The sequence below is a fragment of the Chrysemys picta genome, chromosome 8, assembly GCF_011386835.1.
Source record: "Chrysemys picta bellii isolate R12L10 chromosome 8, ASM1138683v2, whole genome shotgun sequence".
Classification (NCBI taxonomy): Eukaryota; Metazoa; Chordata; order Testudines; family Emydidae; genus Chrysemys; species Chrysemys picta.
The window spans coordinates 65,884,536-65,902,498 of record NC_088798.1 but is presented as its reverse complement, the minus strand read 5'-3'; the positions used below and the strand labels follow the sequence as shown (position 1 = coordinate 65,902,498).

The 17,963-nt window shown below is 51.1% G+C and overlaps 2 long non-coding RNA genes across 2 annotated transcripts; one reads left to right on the top strand and one right to left on the bottom strand.

The window, feature by feature from the left end:
- Nucleotides 1-9,036: 9,036 nt before the first annotated feature.
- LOC135973116 (uncharacterized) lies at nt 9,037-14,824 on the top strand. The gene is made up of 2 exons (XR_010589813.1): nt 9,037-9,459; nt 12,437-14,824. It is a non-coding gene; the product is annotated as an uncharacterized LOC135973116 (long non-coding RNA).
- On the bottom strand, nt 9,754-14,907 carry LOC135973117 (uncharacterized). Its single transcript, XR_010589814.1, has 2 exons — nt 14,098-14,907; nt 9,754-13,391 (listed from the first exon to the last, which is right to left on the bottom strand). It is a non-coding gene; the product is annotated as an uncharacterized LOC135973117 (long non-coding RNA).
- Between the last annotated feature and the right edge of the window lie 3,056 nt (nt 14,908-17,963).

Below are 17,963 nucleotides of genomic sequence, written 5' to 3'. Positions count from 1 at the left end.
ACACAACAGGACCAGTGTCTCTTTTCCCTGGGCTACTTCCCACTGGTACCTGGTGGGGCTGCTCCACAGCTTCTGGGGCCTGGGTCTCAGTCTCTTGTTGGGCAGCCCGCATTCCTCGCCCTCTGAATCCCCCCTCCACCAGAGGGCTCTTGTGGCATAGGCTCTTTAGTGCAGACTTGGCCTCAGAGTGGTGAGGTCCCCCCAACGAGAACAAGCTGCTTCCTGCACATTCCTCTAGAGCAAGAGAAGATCTGAGCTGTGTGACCCATGGGAGGGGATGGGGGTTTGTGTAGTGGAGAGAGAATAGGCCTGGGAGAGGATAAAGCTCCGTGATCTGAAGGGGAATGAGACCCTGAAGACCACAGTGCGGGGATAGGAGGGTGTCTGCCTGCAGTCAGAGGGTGGATTTGGGATGGGGTAGGAGTGGTCCTGGGCTGGTGAATACACAAGGATACCCTGCAGAGTGCGGCAGCTGTAGGGAATACTGCTGGCCCAGGCTGCAACAGTCACAGATGGAACCATGGTTCAGAGCAGAAGAGTCCTTCCCTTAGCCTCATGCAGAGCACTCCAGCACTCTGACCTGTTCCACTTGGGGGCAGGAGTTGGCCTTGTCAGCGAGTTCCCCCTCATGGCAAAACTCTGAATTAGGGGAGGAAGCTTGAGGTACTCAATGGAACCCCATGGAACCCGATCTTGTCAATAATCATGCACCGGTCAGGGTTCATCTAGGAAAATGGGCTAGAGGGGAAATGGGAATTACTCCAAACCAGAGTAACAAGACACAGAGTTAATATTAAAATATTTGGAGATCTGCTCCAAGCCTTACAGTTAATGAGTGATTTGAGTTATCACACAGCTCGGTATTTCCTGGAAAAGGAACTATGCAAAATTCATGGAGTGCCTCCTTAATGGGGTACTCAGGAGAACATTCCTGGTCATTATAGGCAATAAGAGATCACATCATTGAATTGGGTTATTGCACATTTCTGGGGGGCCTCGACTAGAGCAAGGTGTGACAAAGAACCACAACAGTCTTGCAGTGGAGAGCTCGTGTTCAAACTCCTGCTCCCTTCCCCATGCTTCTAAGCAGAGTGTCCTGGAATACACCACATAAACCCTACTGCCCAGGAGGCAGGTTGCAGAATCTTTCCCACTTCCTGTTAAAGGAATGTCGCCCAATAGAGTCTAATCCTGCCCCGCAGTATGGACTTACTATGCATGTCCTTGGATGGTAATTCTTTCCACAGCATGGTGCAAGCCACAAACAATGCCCTTTGCCATCCCTCTCATGGTGGCTGGGCTCCCCCAGCCATTGTCTCCCTGCAGGGCATAGCTGCTGTGGAGAAGGGTGGGGAGAGCTGAGTTTTCACAGAGCTCAGCCCTTGTCAGTTTTGAATATAAAGGCCCAGCCAGTCCACAGCCAGAAGAACTGGGAGGGAGCAACTTTTGTGCTCTTGGTTCTGCGAGGAAGGATGTGGAATAGTCACTCACCAAGATCTTTCTTAAAAGCCAGGTTTCCAAAAGTGGCCACTGATTTTCATAGGCAGCCAAAACTTGAGACCAAACTTACAGATTCCTAGATTCCAAGGCCAGAAGAGACCACTGGGCTATCTCGGCTGACCTTCTGCATGACACTGTGGCCAGAGATGTTCCCCGAACATGACGCGCCATGGGCAGGATGCTGCAGAAGTGTTGGGTGTCTGCACCCTCCTCCCATTGACCTCCCCTGGCCCCCAGGCTGGCTTGTCCTAGAAGTAATATCCCATGAAATCATGAGGGTGCCCACGAGGTGACAGCAGACTCCCTTCTGCACATGGGCAGGTGCCCGGGCACAGCAGCTGCCGAGAGGCAGGCGCTGGGCAGCTCGGGCTTATAAAAGGCAGAGCTCCACGCAGAACCCTGAAGAGTTTGAGAGCCACAGGCTGCCAGCAGCATGAGAGAGAGCTCTGAGTCCTCTTGGGTGTGACTGCGACTGTGAGTCTGGGGTTGTGAGTCCCTGGGCTCCGGAAGGTGGGGACACTTTCTGCAGCTGGGGGTACTAGGTCTGAAATCAGCTGGCAGCTGGTCCGGCAAATGTGCCAGTCCCTGCTTCAGAGGGTTTCTGAAGCTGGGGGAGGTGGGGAGCCCTTCTGGCATCTGAGGTGGATCAGAGTCAGGGAGGAGTTGTGGGTCAGCCAATGTCAGAACTAGCTAGGAGGCAGACTGCTTTGGGTCTGGTGTCGGGGTGCAGTGGTCAGGTAGCAGAGGGGGAACTTGGCTTTCACCAACGGTTGGACGAGCATGGCAGGCAGGAGCGCCACCAGCTTTTTTGCCGCCCTGGGCGGCGGAAGGTCCCACCCCCGAAATGCCGCCCCCGACAGAGGCGGCGGAAGGTCCTGCCGCTAAAATACTGCTGATGACCGGGGCGGCCGAAGATCCGGCCGCTGCGGTCGCTGCCCCCCAAATGTTAGCGCCCTAGGCGACCACCTAGGTCGCCTAATGGGTTGCGCTGGCCCTGATGGCAGGCTTAATAACTGTTAGGACCAGATAAATCTGGGGTGGGCTGTGGGAGGCACCGTGTGGCTGAGACCAAAGAGCCTGGGCATTTCAGCAGTACCCCCTGTGTCCCTGGAGCAGAGGGATAGGGCCCAGCGACTCCTGCTGGGTGGTACGTAGAGTAGCTTGGAAAAGGTAAGCATGAGCCCATCATTGCTGCAGAGGTCCAGGTGGGGCTCTTTGAGGAAATGTTTGAAGGCTGTGTCATCACTGCAGAGTTGACTTGGGTGACCAGCGCCCCATGCGTCTGCCTCCGGGATACAAGCTCCCATGTTCCTCCTGACTGCCAGACCACAGGGCTGTTCTTTCCCTGCAGCTCTGGGAACAATGGATTTTAAGCAGTAAACCTTTGCTGCACCTGGAATTTTCTCTTCTGGGTAAATAGAGAAATAGAGCAGGGCAGGAACTGGAATTTCCGTTTTATGGAACTAAATATGTTTAGTTTTATTAAACTAAAATATGTTTAGTTCCAAATCTGGAACAAAACCAAAGAATTTCAAAATTTCTTCTGAAATAAAATTTCCCCAAAATGGTGTTTAAGATTCATTTCATATTTGGATTTGATTTCCACATCAAAGAAATATTTTATAATACAAAATCAATTGCAAAATGAGCAGTCTTTTTGAAATAAAAAGTCAAACCATTCTGTTTCCAAACCTTCGAAATGGGAAGTTTTGCCCCAATCGGAATGCTCTTTTCATTTTAGTTAAATGAAACTGATGCGTTCCCAAGACAAATACACAGAACAGCATTTCCACTGGAACAATATTCCACTGGAAATGTTTTCATCAGCTCCAACAATTTCAATCCACCCTCATAGAATATCAGAGTTGGAAGGGACCTCAAGAGGTCATCTAGTCCAACCCCCTGCTCAAAGCAGGACCAATTCCCAGCTAAATCATCCCAGCCAGGGCTTTGTCAAGCCGGGCCTTAAAAACCTCCAAGGAAGGAGACTCCACCATCTCCCTAGGTAACGCATTCCAGTGTTTCACCACCCTCCTCCCCCTCTGAAGTGTGAGCTGGATTGGCCAGGGCCAAGCTGGTGATTGGTTTTCTGTACACCCTGGCTTTGTTCCCAGGGGTCAGTCCTCTTTACTTAGAGGCTTTTGCTCTGGATCTTTCAGTCACACCCCCACATATTCCCCCTGTCCCTACATATTCCCTGTGTGAGCTGCTGCTGAGAGGAGATTGTCAATGTCACATTGAAACACAGGCGGGGAACAAAATAGCAACAAAATAGCAGCTCATTTGCTTTTCTGTACAGGAATAGCAATACTGCTATAAAGCACCCCTATACTCATATAACTGAGGCTTGGTCTACACTATAAAACTGATACTGGCATAACTCTGTTGGTCAGGGGGTGAAAAAACACATCCTTTAGTGACACAGGTATGCTGGCAAAAGCCCCAGTGTAGATGCAGCTATGTCAGCAGAAGAGTGCTTCTATAAACATAGCTAACATCGTTTGGGGCAGTAGGGTTCCTACATCATCAGAAAAACTCCTGGCGGTGAAGGCTGTGCCAATGTGGGGGGCTATGCCAACATAGCTAAGCTGACAGAGGTAAGGTGGCATAGCCTGAGTCCACACTATAGTTAAAGAAGTGTGTGTGGACAAAGCCTCATCTTATACAGGATGAAGTTAGAGAAAAATTACTACAGCTGCAAACAAATAGGCTTCCACACAGCTTGAGTTCCTGCTTTGTTTCCTTTTGTTTATCAAGAACCATGTCCTGCAAGAAACTCTACAGTGCATAGGGCTCTAGTGGCTGAATAGCACATGGCTTGTAAACAGATCATTGACAACCTCACAGCAAAAACCAATGTGCTGCTAATCCTGCTTTGCAGTAAACCACTGCTGCTACTGGTTGGCATGAGGGCAACGTGGGAAACCCTGTGTCCCTAACCCCATTCACTGAAGTGTAACTGGAACGATGGTATAACGCTTTACATGTGAGCAACCCCTTCCCCCTCCCAATGATCTGTAATTGTGCTGGAGATGGGGGTGGCCTGTGAAGATGAACTCAGCCAAATGGCGTGTATGGGGTTCAGATATGGGTCTCCAGGCCGGTCCTGTTGCATTTTAACTGTGCAATGGCAACAGTGCATTCAATGGAAAGGATGCAAAAGTGCAGGGTTTTGTAGCAATGTTAGCATGCCTGCCTGGCAGGTGTACGTCAGATGTGGTGCCTATGTAACAGACACAGAAATATATTAAACTGCACGTAACAAGATAGAGGGGGCTGGAAAATCCTCCAGAGGTGCAAATGACTCAGTCAATGTTCCTAGGAAAACCTTAACTCCAGCCTTTTCTCCCTGCTTTCGGTCGATCCAGGGTCTGCATGCTGGAGCTGGGGTGCAATTCCATAACGCCGTGCCTACAGCAGCCTGCCCGCCTTCCAAGTCCCTGAACCCTCCAGGCCCCAGCTTAGTTTCATTCCAAGGCTTTCAATTAGTCTTTCCCTCAGGCCTTGCCCTTTTGCCCACATTTCTCTGTGGCCTCTCACCTACATTGAAACAGGGCTCAGAGCTGCGCAGACTGGCTCCTCCTTGCCCTGCAGATCAACCCTCTGGGCTGCACCAGCATCAACACACAGACACTTAGAGCTTGCATCTAAGCTTGTGAGGTATGGGCCATGGGACTCTTGCGGGGACTGCACCTGCCCTTTCTAGTTCAATTTCTCTCTATTTTGCAGCCTCATTAGATTCCTTTGCCATGGTTGTGTTGGTGCTGTTGTTGTAAGGGTGAAAAAGTCAGCCCCAGGAATGCTGGGGCTTTCAGAGCAGATGCAGGTGTGTATGTGTCTCCCATCATGTCCTTTTCCCCAGTGTGTTTCTCACCTGGATTGAAATGGGGCTGGAAGGCTCCCAGAGTTGCATTTCGCCACCTGGCTTAACTTGAAAGAGCTCAACAACCACGGAGAAGCCAGGCCCATAAACGCTGGGTGCAGCCAGTGAACAGGAGCTAGATTATAGGCATGTGCCTGGACAAGGAAGCAATGCGTGACTACTGCACCACACCTGGAACAGTGCTGGCCTTGGTCCTCCCCGGTGCGAAGCCAGGCATGTGCAGATGTCAGCTGATGCATGCTGCTGGGCCTGGCACTTTGGAAATGGGGCGCATGTTCCTGCAAGCCTCGCAGGCAGCATTTGCCCAGGAAAAGCTACTCAAAGTGTTTGCTACCACGTTCTCCAGCATTATCCCAGCACAGCCACGGAGCTTGGAATTGGTTCCTCCCACCAGGTGAGAAGCCTGAGACCCTTCATCCCTAGTATGCACCAAGCCATGATGAGCAGCCAGGTCCACAATTAACACCGCAGAGCTTTCCAAGCAAGGCCTCTTCTGGGCTGGAATTGCTGGGTCATGGGCTGCAGGGCACTCTTTAAATGAAATGGGTCGGCTGCCTTAGGAAGCGAAAGCCCCTTTCCTTAGTTTTGGTTTTGTTAAATCCACACAGTCCTTTCGCCAAACAGGGTTATGAAGAAAGTTTGTCCATTGAAATTTGTAATGGGCACAGAGTCCCTTGTGGAGCAGCTAGGCTGTGGCGTTTGGGGGCGAATCAGTCTGGCTTTACCAGTGTTAGATCCGAGCCTGATCTTGGGCATTCATGGCGTTCAACCTGCAAAAGGCTAAAGGTGGGGTGAAGATTTTACAAGGAGCCAAACAGAGGCATGCAATCCGTTCATCAGGAAACTGGCCAGGCTGGGGATTGTAACTAGCTCGCTAACCTTGGCTCCAGGGTTCTGCATTTCTGAGCCTAGGAAGCTGTGGGTGAAATGATTGGTGCACCTTAGTGAGAGGTGTGTGGGTGTAGGCGTATGCAAAATATATCTGTTTGAGCGTAAGTGTGGTTCTAAGGCTCAGGGGCCGTGCATGAGGGTGAGCAGCAAAGTGGGCACTCCCTCTCAGGGAACTCGGCAGTGCTCCAAACCAGACAAGAACCTTTCTAAGGTTCCAAGGCCATGCCAGCGTGGCCTTTCGTCAGAGCCCTGCCTGGGTTTCTATGGTGACTCGTTGGCTCACTGGCGAGAGAGTGAGCCCTTGTGTTTTCCCCTTGTACAGTCATGGGCCAGCCTGCTTCTGTGACCTCGGGAAAACAGTTCCCTGTGAAAGTAACATTTCTCCAGGTTCGCTGGGAAGTGAAACATTAGCAGCTGGGACTGGAGGGTTGGATGGTGGGAGTGGTTTCCAGTACCCTGTCACAGTACCCTTTCACAGGCCGCTGTCCTTTTGCCCAACGGGGTTACAAACATGCCCTTCCTGGAAATCTTTGCAGAATATCTGCTGAAGACCCAGGTGGCTCGCTTCCCTACAAAGCCCCCTCACCAGCAAGCATGACCAGGAAACCCCAAAGTGATAGCATATAATTTTAACACACTTTTCAATACAACACAATATGTAATAGCTGTGGACATCTTTAATATCACAAATGTTTTGCAAAAAGGAATGGCACCATGATCCATTGCTTTCTTGAGGTGTGCCTGAACCACACATTTAATGGAGCAAACTGTAAGATATCTCTAGAATTGATTTGCTTTTGTTCAGTTCCAGTAAAATCTGCTCTCTGGATAGCTGTGGTATTCAGGAATCCCAAATACTCCCACCTTCTAGCAGGGCATGTCTTTTGAAAATGGGTTTCTTGTGCTGCCAATAACAATGTGAGCCTAGAGTTTTGGAATTGTGTCAGGAAACCGGAGTGCAGTGGTGTGTGCTGTGAAGCCAGTTTATTTCTCAGCAGCTCTGCTAGCACTTGCTGATGAGCAGTCTGGGGAATGGAATGTTGATATTCCTGTCTGCGGCTGTGGCCTCGCCTAGGCAGGAGATTAGCCCAAAGTCAGCGATCTGTGTAGCTGTACTGGTGCTGACTCCTGAGCATAAACAAGGACATGCAGAGAGGTTTGTACTGATGGAGCTAGCTGAGATTTAGCTACAGAGCAAGCATCCATCCCCCACATGCTGCCCTGCCAGCAGGCGTTGTCCCTGGTCTGAGCAGCTGCTCTGGGAATGGGGTAGTTCAGTCTCCATGGGCCGTGCAGTTCTTGGCCACTCTGCTGGGTCTGCCAATGAGTGCCAAGCATGGCAGTGAATTGGTGATGTGGGAGCTCCTGGAGCTGAGAGCCACCAACCCTCCTGACTGGATCCAAACTGATCACCTACGTGTTCAAGGCTCTGCAGCCCATTTGTCAGGCCCAAGGAAGTGTTAATGTAAGAGCGGGTCCCCGTGCCTGGATTTACGTTTGCCCAACACTTCCCATTATAACCCTCGGTTTTCAGTGGCTTGTAACTTTGCCAAACTTTAAATTGATATTTCCTGTGCCAGGTGCCTGCCTCGAGCAGAATCGTTTGGGGGAGGTTCAGCCATTTTCAAGGGGTAGAGGAGGTGAGAATATGTTGTAGTGAGATTTTTTCTTGGCAGGGTGTGGCCTGTGTGTCTGGAAGGTGCCATCTGGAGTTCCCATGAAAAGCCGCCCAAATGTGGCCAACTTGCGAACATCAGCAAGATCTCAGTCACATGCTCAGCAGAGATTGGTTAGGGTTTGGGAGCTGAAGTCTCTGAAGGTTCCATCTGCACTGAGCATGCTTCAGCCCGTCATGGCTCCTACGTATGACCAGGGTGTACAGGTGCTATCCCCACAGAGTGACTGAGTACGCTCCAGCGCAGGGTTGCATGGGCTGAGCAGGACTTTCTCTGCAGTTGCTGCTGTGAGCTGCTGTGGTGCTGGCAGAACTGAGAGCAGGGAGACTCTCTCCTGGGAGCAGTGCTCCCCCTCCTGGTGCCCAAGCAGCGAGGATGGGGAAGGTATAGCCTCACTTAGAATGCAGTGGGATGAGGAATGAGGGGAATGACCTGGGGAGAGGAGGTTGCCAAAACCAGAGGGGGCTGGGGGGCACTGACTGGAAGGCTGGGGGAGAACAGCAGGAAGCAGGAGCTGGTGGGGCGGGAGAGGGGCAGGAGACAAGGGATTGGATAGGAGCCGAGAGAGGAGTCAGCATCTGGGGGCTACATAGGCAGATAGGGGGAGTACAGGAGCAGAGGGATGGAGCAGGAGAACATTGGGGGAGGATAGCAGGGCAAAGGGCGAGGTCTGGGGAAGGATAGGGGCAGGGGAGTCTAACTGCTAGAGCACACAACTGTTGGGGTTACTATGCCTGCCTGAGTCAGAGTTCTTCCATGTTTAAACTCTGTCCTTCCATGTTTAACTCTGATCGACCTTAACAACCAAGGACAGGAATTGGAATGTGTAAATAGCTAGTTAGCAATTACGACCTTGCTCATTTCAGGTACCAAACAATAATGATGAGGTTTGCATGTTTCTAGCTGGGGAAGGGGTAATAAACTAAGGGTAAACAGGACCAAATAACTGTTTAGAGAGAAGTTACTAACAAGCTAGATTTATAGCCCTAGAATGATTTAGTTGCTTAAATGTATGAACATGCCTTTGGTAGAGAGGGGAGGGGGAGTAGAGGAGGGGTGGGAGAGAGGGGGAGAGAGGGGGCGCTTAGTTGTAAAATGTATAAAGAAGAGAGAAACTGTTTTTGCTGGTGTGCTCGATTTGAGACTTGCCTGTCTCCTTGCACCACTTTGAGATCTCAAATAAACTTTGATTGTTTCTCCACCCCGGTATGTTTATTGGCGTGAAGCACTCCGGGCAACGGACCTCACTGTTGCTGTCCTCGGGCCCCTGTGCCGGCAACAGTCTTGGCGTCCCTGGGTGGGCACGAGGCTGAAATTTAGCCTTGCCCGGATCCCTCCTGCGGCCGACGGATTACGACGACGACCGACGCCCAGAGCTCACCGGTGACTTCATCGGGGGCCTCGGCGGAGATGTGATTTGGTCGACCCCGGAGGGCACAACGGTGCAACGCACTTGATTAGTGGAGAAACAGCTGTGGGCGACGGTGCAGAACCGGACCCTTGGATAAGGTAGGAACAGTCCAGTGGGGACTTTACCTGTTTTGACCTGGGGACGCCCAGTGTCTCCCTAGAGTATGGGGCAGGGACAGAGTACTGCAGGCAGGGCAAGGTGTACGCCCTTAGAATGCATTCTGGTGAACTGGAAAGTGTTTGGATCGGATCCGTTGATTAAAAGTAAATTAAAAGATTCTGTACAGTAGACTGGCCTCAATATCAGCTAGAGGACCAGGAAAGGTGGCCACCGGAGGGATCACTTAATTATAATACGATCCTTCAATTGCTTTTGTTTTGTCAGCGTACGGGTAAATGGAATGAACATATGTATGTACAGTTGTTTATGTTGTTAAGAGATAGATCAGATCTTTTGCAAAAGTGTAATTTGACTCCGACAGGTTCGGTAGTAACTATTGTTAGTCCTCAGAACCCTCCCCCGGTTGTAATGGCAGAGTCGGTGTCCCCTTCGGCTCCAATACCCCCACCAAAGATAGGGTGCCTGAGGTCCCAGAGATTGCCCCCTCAGTGGGATTCTATCCATTGATTACTGAGACTCGGATAGCCCGTACTGGAACAGAAAATCGCCCAGCCACTACAATGCAGGTTTATACCCAGGTGCCTTTTAACCCAGTGGACCTAGCAGTTTTTAAGGCACAGGCAGGGGAATTCTCTACGAATCCAAGCAAGTTTATCTCGGTCTTTGAAGGGTGTCTGGCTAGCCATAAGCCTGACTGGGATGACTGTAATGTCCTTATGCGGACCCTGCTGTCTGAGGTGGAGCGTAATCAGGTTGTGTCTAAGGCACGAGAGGAGGCACAGCTTAGACATGAGGCAAACGCAGCAAACGTTCCTGTTGCTGCAGTTCAGGTCCCTACAGCAGACCCCCGGTGGAATCCCAACATGCCGGCAGATCTCACCTGTCTCACTGTATACAAGGAGCTCCTATTACATGGTCTCCGACACTCAGCTGTCCGACATAACAATTGGGCTAAGCCGTATGAGCTAGTACAGGAGCCAAAAGAGAGTCCGGTTGCTTTTCTGCAGCGTATTCGGGATACTATCAGGCAACTACTAATGCAAACCCCGATGATCAGGCTACTGAGGCAATTATGAAGGGTATCTTTACCAGCAGTGCCGCCCCTGATATTAAAAGGAAATGCAGAAAAAGGAGGATTTGATGGGCATGATAATGGCACAGATTTTGGAAACTGCAAACAGGGCTTATAGCCTTAGGGAGGGAGAAAAGGAAAAGAGGCAAGTGAAAATGATGGTTGCAGCAGTACAGGCTGGTGGCAGGGGAAGATTTCAGGAAGGTGGAAGGGGCCGGGGAATGAGAGGACGTGGACGTGGGCGCCTTGGCTCACAGGAAAGGCGTCTGGGTCGCAACCAGTGTGCCATATGCCGAAAGGAGGGACATTGGAAAAATGAGTGCCCCGAAAGGGAAGGTACCCCTATGATGGCAGCGGAGGATCAAGAATAGGGGTGTCAGGGGAGACGGACTATCCTGCCCCCGGAACCCCGAGTAAAAATGCGGGTGGGAGATTCAGACATAGACTTTTTAATAGACTCTGGAGCTGCACGAACTGCTGTAAACCAACCCCTTCAGCTGCCTGTGGCAGATTCTCTCACTGTGGTGGGAGCCACAGGGAAAGGAACTAAGTGCCCAGTATATGCCCCAGTGGAGTGTGCTTTGGGAAACAAAACTCTATCTCACAGACTGGTTTACCTCCCCGATTGTCCAACGCCACTATTAGGACGGGATCTGCTTTGTTGCTTAGGTGCCACCCTGCATTTCACTCAAGATGAAATAACCCTCACCTTACCTCCAGAGAATGCCTGGATAATGACACTTGCAATTGAGCCCTCAGCCATGCAAGCCCCAGAGTGGACTCACTGGGAGAAGCGGGTTTTTCCTCTGGTATGGGCATCAGGGATCCCAGGAAAGGCAGCCCATCATACTCCTATTACTGTTCAGCTCTTGCCAGGAGAAGGTCCAGTGCGAATCAAGCAGTATCCGATCAAAAGGGAAGCCAGAGAGGGATTGCAGGAAACTATAGACCAGTTCCTAAAGTGCGGGGTACTTCGAGAATGCCAGTCAGCTTGGAACACTCCTATCTTGCCTGTACAAAAGCCCAATGGCACATACCGGCTGGTCCAGGACCTGAGAGCAGTTAATGAGTGGGTTAAGACTCTACACCCCCTTGTTCCAAATCCGTATACACTGTTGGCCTCTATAGGGGGGCAGTACACCCATTTTTCAGTCCTGGATTTAAAGGATGCTTTCTTCACGATTCCGGTTGACCCCCAGTCTCAGGAGATTTTCTCCTTCGAATGGGAGGACAGAAGGAGGGTTAGGAAGCAGCTTTGCTGGACAGTGCTGGCTCAGGGATTTAAAAATTCCCCCATCCTTTTCAGCCAGGCCCTGGCTAGAGACTTGGAGGAGTGGGACAATGAGGACAAAGTCCTCCTCTTGCAATATGTGGATGACTTGTTAATTGCTGCAGTGGGTCTAACCTCTTGCCTTAAAGCCACTGTGAGCCTCCTGAACTTCGTTGGACTTCGAGGATATTGAGTAGCACTGAGTAAGGCTCAGATTGCTCCCCCAGTGGATGGAATCTGACAACGGAACACACTTCACATCCCAAGTTGTTCAGAAGATATCGGATGCCCTACAGATCCCCTGGAAGCTTCACACGCCATGGCGACCGCAGGCCAGTGGGGTAGTGGAGCGTACAAATCAGACACTTAAGCCGCACCTCTCAAAGGTTTGCCAAGAGGCTTTCCTTAAGTGGCCTGATGCTTTGCCCCTTGTTCTGCTCCGCATTCGCGCTCTCCCTAAGGGCAGGTTAGGGCTCAGTCCCTTCGAGATTATGTTTGGAAGGGCATGGCCTATGAATGGTACACCGGTTCTGGCAGGGGAGTGGGAAATGGGGTGTGGCTTCTTATCTCAGTACATGTGCTCTCTGTCTGCTGTTCTCTGTTCTCTCCACAGGTATACCAAAGATTTGCAGCCTCTCCCGCTGGATGCCCTGATCCACTCCTTGCAGCCAGGTGATTCCGTACTCGTCCGGACCTGGAAGGACGAGCCTCTCCAAGAGAAGTGGAAGGGACCCTACACCGTCCTGCTGGTCTCCCATACAGCAGCAAAGGTTGAGGGACGCAAAAACTGGATTTATCACTCTCGTCTGAAAGCAGTGCCTGCTCCTGAACGGTGGACCGTCCAGCCTGCAGAGAAGACTGCCAGCGACGATTTGAGACTTAAGCTGTTATTCAGACGACAATAGTGTCTGCTGGGAATGTCCTGTGATCTCTTTGGACAGTCACTGCGCACTCCCTGCGAGACCTCTGAGTGTTGGTTGTGTTTGTTTTCACAGGACCGGCCTAACCTGCTGGCCTGGTCCCTTTTGTTTTTAATCTGCTACTATTGGTAATTGTTATTTTGTGGGTATTTGGGGAATTGTGATTGTTAGGCCCTAGGATCACCTGCCCAATATGAGTTCAGATCCAGGGTCTGCCACAGTGGTGCTCTTTGCCATAGGGACACTCCTCTTGTTAACTCCCGTTTCCCCCCAGGCACATGCGGGATGGAAAGGAATCCCTACTAACTTAGAGACAAACACATATGAGTCCCTGGAGGTTTGCTTTGCCCAAGAGTTTAACCTCTCCAACTGCTGGGTATGCTCCCAAATCCCACACCATTCTGCAGGGCTACCCTGGAGGGTGGTTCCCCAGAATTGGTCAGATATCTGTTGGGGATGGTTCAGTAGGGGGAAAAATGCCTCAGGTACCCCCTTGTCACAGAACTGTACCATTGAGTCCCAGTATGCATTAAGGGACGACCCCTGGAAGCCGCAGGCCAACTCAACATATATCCCTTCCCCTATTAGGTTACGGCCAGTAGCCCCTGGGTTGGTGTGCTATCGACAGTTTAAGTCCAGCAATCACACCTGGTTTGCTGGGAATAGCACCTGTCAGTATTATTTATCCCCTGACAGTGATGTTTCCATCCCTGTCTATGTTCACGGCAAATCCGACTCTACTGCCCGGTTCGGATCGTTTAATGACAGACAAGTAAATAGGTGGAGTAGCGGTTATAATGGCTTGGTAGGGAATGGCCACTCCTTTTATATTTGAGGTACCTCTGCCTATAAGTGGCTACCGCATCAATGGTATGGAAGCTGCTATCTAGGATATCTTGCCCCTCCCCTTCGTGTCCTCCCTAAACTGCCCCCTGGCCACGCCAGGCAGCATAGATCTTTGTATGCCACCCCAGAGCCCATTACAGAAGGAGACAGATTGGGTATGATCTTTCTCCCATCCTATGGGGTAGGACGACAGGCTCAATTTTATCGTAGGCTCTCTGTGTTTCTCACCAAGTATGCCAATGAGACCTTGGCCATAGAGAAAAGCCTTAACTCAGAGCTTTACCAGCTCCGGTTGCTGTCCCTGCAAAATAGACAGGCCTTAGATTATGTTTTAGCCTCCCAGGGCGGGGTGTGTGTCCTTATTGGGAGTGAATGTTGTACTTATGTCCCAGAAAGCTCACAGGACATTAACAAGCACGTCCTGTCAGCCGAACAGGCTTTTGAGCAGTGGAAGGCTCAGGAAAGAGAACCCACAGTTTTTGATTCCCTTTGGAGTTGGTTGCCTAACCTGGGAGGACTGGGAAATAGCCTTGTGCATCTCCTCCTTACAGGTGTGGTACTGTGCCTGGTCACCCTCCTCCTGATTGCTTGTTTTAAATTGCTCCTCTGTAAGCTTTGTGCCCCCGTTCCCCAGAAATCCCAGCATACTCTCTCATTGAGAACCCCAGCTCCATGGCACTCAATCGTATCTTGTCTATAGAATATGAGAAAACTCAGCCAAAAGCTTGTTGAGTATTCTCAAAGGAGGGAACTGTTGGGGTTACTATGCCTGCCTGAGCCAGAGTTCTTCCATGTTTAAACTCTGTCCTTCCATGTTTAACTCTGATCGACCTTAACAACCAAGGACAGGAATTGGAATGTGTAAATAGCTAGTTAGCAATTACGACCTTGCTCATTTCAGGTACCAAACAATAATGATGAGGTTTGCATGTTTCTAGCTGGGGAAGGGGTAATAAACTAAGGGTAAACAGGACCAAATAACTGTTTTGAGAGAAGTTACTAACAAGCTAGATTTATAGCCCTAGAATGATTTAGTTGCTTAAATGTATGAACATGCCTTTGGTAGAGAGGGGAGGGGGAGTAGAGGAGGGGTGGGAGAGAGGGGGAGAGAGGGGGGCTTAGTTGTAAAATGTGTAAAGAAGAGAGAAACTGTTTTTGCTGGTGTGCTCGATTTGAGACTTGCCTGTCTCCTTGCACCACTTTGAGATCTCAAATAAACTTTGATTGTTTCTCCACCCCGGTATGTTTATTGGCGTGAAGCACTCCGGGCAACGAACCTCACTGTTGCTGTCCTCGGGCCCCTGTGCCGGCAACACTCCCTTCCAGAACCTGGGAACTCTGAGTCTCTACACTACTTTGTGAAACCCCTGGCAAAGTGTGTGTCATCCCCCTATACTGCCTGATGCCTAGAGAGGATAACAGTCTACCACTGCTGCTGATTACTCCATTCGATCAAGTGGTAGAAATCTGTGCTATGGATCCAAAGGGCTGAACTCCTCTGATGACCTAAGCTGGGGGTCAATCTAGTTTGACATATTGAAATTTCAGGCTTTTAAAGTTAGGCGACTACATTAAAAACTATTACTGTTGCAAAGCCCAAGCACTCAAAAGTCAGAGAATGCCAGTATTAGGGTTGCCCATGTGACCTTAATTTGACCTCTTGTACATATGCATATTGATACAGTCTGTAATTACAGGATCACATACTATCTTTTTCCAGAGAACCCTGCCTTGTTCAGTGCAGAGGATGGACCTGCTCTGGGGATGAATCAGGGCTGTGTCGTGAAGGGGGCTATTGTCTGCAGCACTCCTGCCTCATTTGTTGCAGAATTTGGCAGGGGTGTCATGCACAAGGTAGGGGGTTGCAAGTTGTCTCATGGGTAGGCATTCAAATTCTGCCCTGGAGAATTGGATTCTATCCCTGCATCTGCCACAGAGTTCCTGGGTGATGCTGGGCAAGTCACTTAAACCAAAATGTTGTACAGTGGGGTAATATCACCCCCACTCTTCACAGGGCTGTTCTGAGGATAGCTCCAGTGCTGTCTCTGCAGCACTCAGATGCTGTGGGGAGAGCACTGGGAAGGAAATTAATAATTCTGTGTGAGCAAGGTTTGGATGGTATTTGACAAATAAAGCCTGAGGAGAGAATAAAGAAATACTGAATAACTGCCCATCCACTGACTGTGGGGAAGACAGTATGCGGTCATGTAATTAAAGACTGTGTCATAATGTATATGCACAAAGGAGCTGAATTAAGGTTGCATGAGTATCTGTAACTGGCATTTCCTAACTTTTGCATGCTTGACTTTGCAAACCTAATAACGTGGTTCTTCAGCTGTGATATGTGCATGTGAATGCATTATAGCCACCAACCCGAGGTAGGAAACATGCCGGTGGCAAAGCCGTGCCCTCAAAAGTTCGGAAATGCCAGCACTGAGGCTGCTTCTTGTAAACATCTACCCCGGGGACTGTGAGACAACAAAAGGAGACCTTTGGCCTGAACTCTGCTGGCCACAGAATCCCTGGCAGCAAAACAACCCCTCCCCTCCCAAAGCCGGTCAGCACTGCCGTGGAGGTATTCAGGCTTCCTTCACAGACTGGCCTGTGGGGCATCACTGCCCCGTGCTGCATGTGCCCACAGCCCCCTCCTTGCCAACCACCCAACCAGGGAGTGAAGATGAGTGGTCAATGTCTCAGGAGCTCCCAAGCCTAGAAGTAGCAGGAAGACAAGCTGCCGTGATGGGAAGGGTCATCACCTGGGCACAAGAGTTGGGAGAGCAGCTAGTGTGGCTATGGATTAATGCACGGTGTGAGCTAGAATTACAACCATGACGGAGGAGTGCAGCTACGCCCTGGCTCCCGCTGCAGTGAAGAGGGGAGCTTAGTCCTGTGCCCTGAGGCCCCCGCACCCGTAAGGCAATGGAAAGACTCACCTGGACTTCAGTGGGCTCTAGATCAGGCCATACCTGGGCCAAAGTCTTGGAAATGCCCCAGGCAGAGATCTGGAAGGGTGCAGGGGAGGGAAGGGAGGAAGCATGTTAACCTGGATAATTGAAACAGGCTGAGATTCTAAAAGCAACTCCCCTCCCCTCATCCCAGCATAGACGGGGTGGTTTAACAATATCACACCCACCCTGACATAAGCAGCAGTCACTCCATGTTTACAGTGATTGCTAGCGCTCAGACGGGTCGCTCTGCTGGCCCATCTGTTGCCCTCTCCCTCTGGCTGCTTCTCCCCCTGCAGGTGGTGCTCCCTTGCTGGATCATAAAACAAATGTCCTAAGTGGGGCCCTGATCTCGGGACCGGGGGAGGCTGGAGGGTACTGCCATAACAGACAATAAATGAGGAATGTGGCTAAACCCCAGGCCAGCTCTCATCCCTCCGCAGGCCCAGATCTCCACAGGGCCAGCTGCCCCCACCTGCACGTCACCCCAGCTACTACTTCGCACTTAGCCCCTTGGGTTGCCCAGCCTCCATGGCTGGCCACCCACCCGAGGGGTCTAGGGGAAAACCCTGGAGCAAGCACTTCCTCATCTCTTACACCTCCTTGCCTCCCACCCACCTTAGCCAGTCCCTGGGCAGAGAGATCCTGGGCAGCTGGAGGGTGAGAGGGTGCTGGAGTGGGAGGGCACAGAACACAAGCCTGGTGTGGTGGACCAGGAATTCCAAAGAGGCGGGAATGATGTGACAATCTTGGTAGCTGCACAGTTACACTCCACGCAGGGCCCTGGACGGGACGGGTTCGGTTCGGTTGGGGACACAGGTTCCTAACTCCCATTGGAATTGGTGGCAATTAGGAGCCTGAATCCTTCTGTGGGGCTGGGCCATAGGTAGGGTGCCATGTACAGTACAAAGGGGAGCCAAGCTGCGACTGTGACTCAGCTGTCGGGGTCTGGAGACCTAAGGCTGTTTCCATGCTAAGACCCACAGTGTTTCAGACACAACCAAGAGACACAGGTGCTGCCTTCTTGCGTAGCAGGCCCCTGCTTAGCTGCAGGCTGGGAAGACTCGACAAGCTGGTTCTCAGAGCTGGGATGGAGAAACCGGACAGGTTTTTTCCTTCTGGAAAAGTGTCTAGCTTTGTCTTTCTCCACTGACAATTCCCCAGCTGCTGCCCCTGGACCTCCCAATGTGCCAGAGAACACGCTGGGGAAAGAGCCCCTCTGGCAAACATTCAGCTGGACGAGTTCGAGTTGGGCACCATGGAGCGTGCAGCTTTCACTGGTGTGTCCCACCCCCTGAGGTACCTGACCCACTTCCAGGTGCTGGAGGGGTTTTTTGGGGGGGGAGGGAAAGGGTAACAGGTGCAGACTGGAACCTTCAGCAGCCCCCCCCCCGAGTGTGGGGTGGGCAGGGGTGGTGAGGAGGGAGTT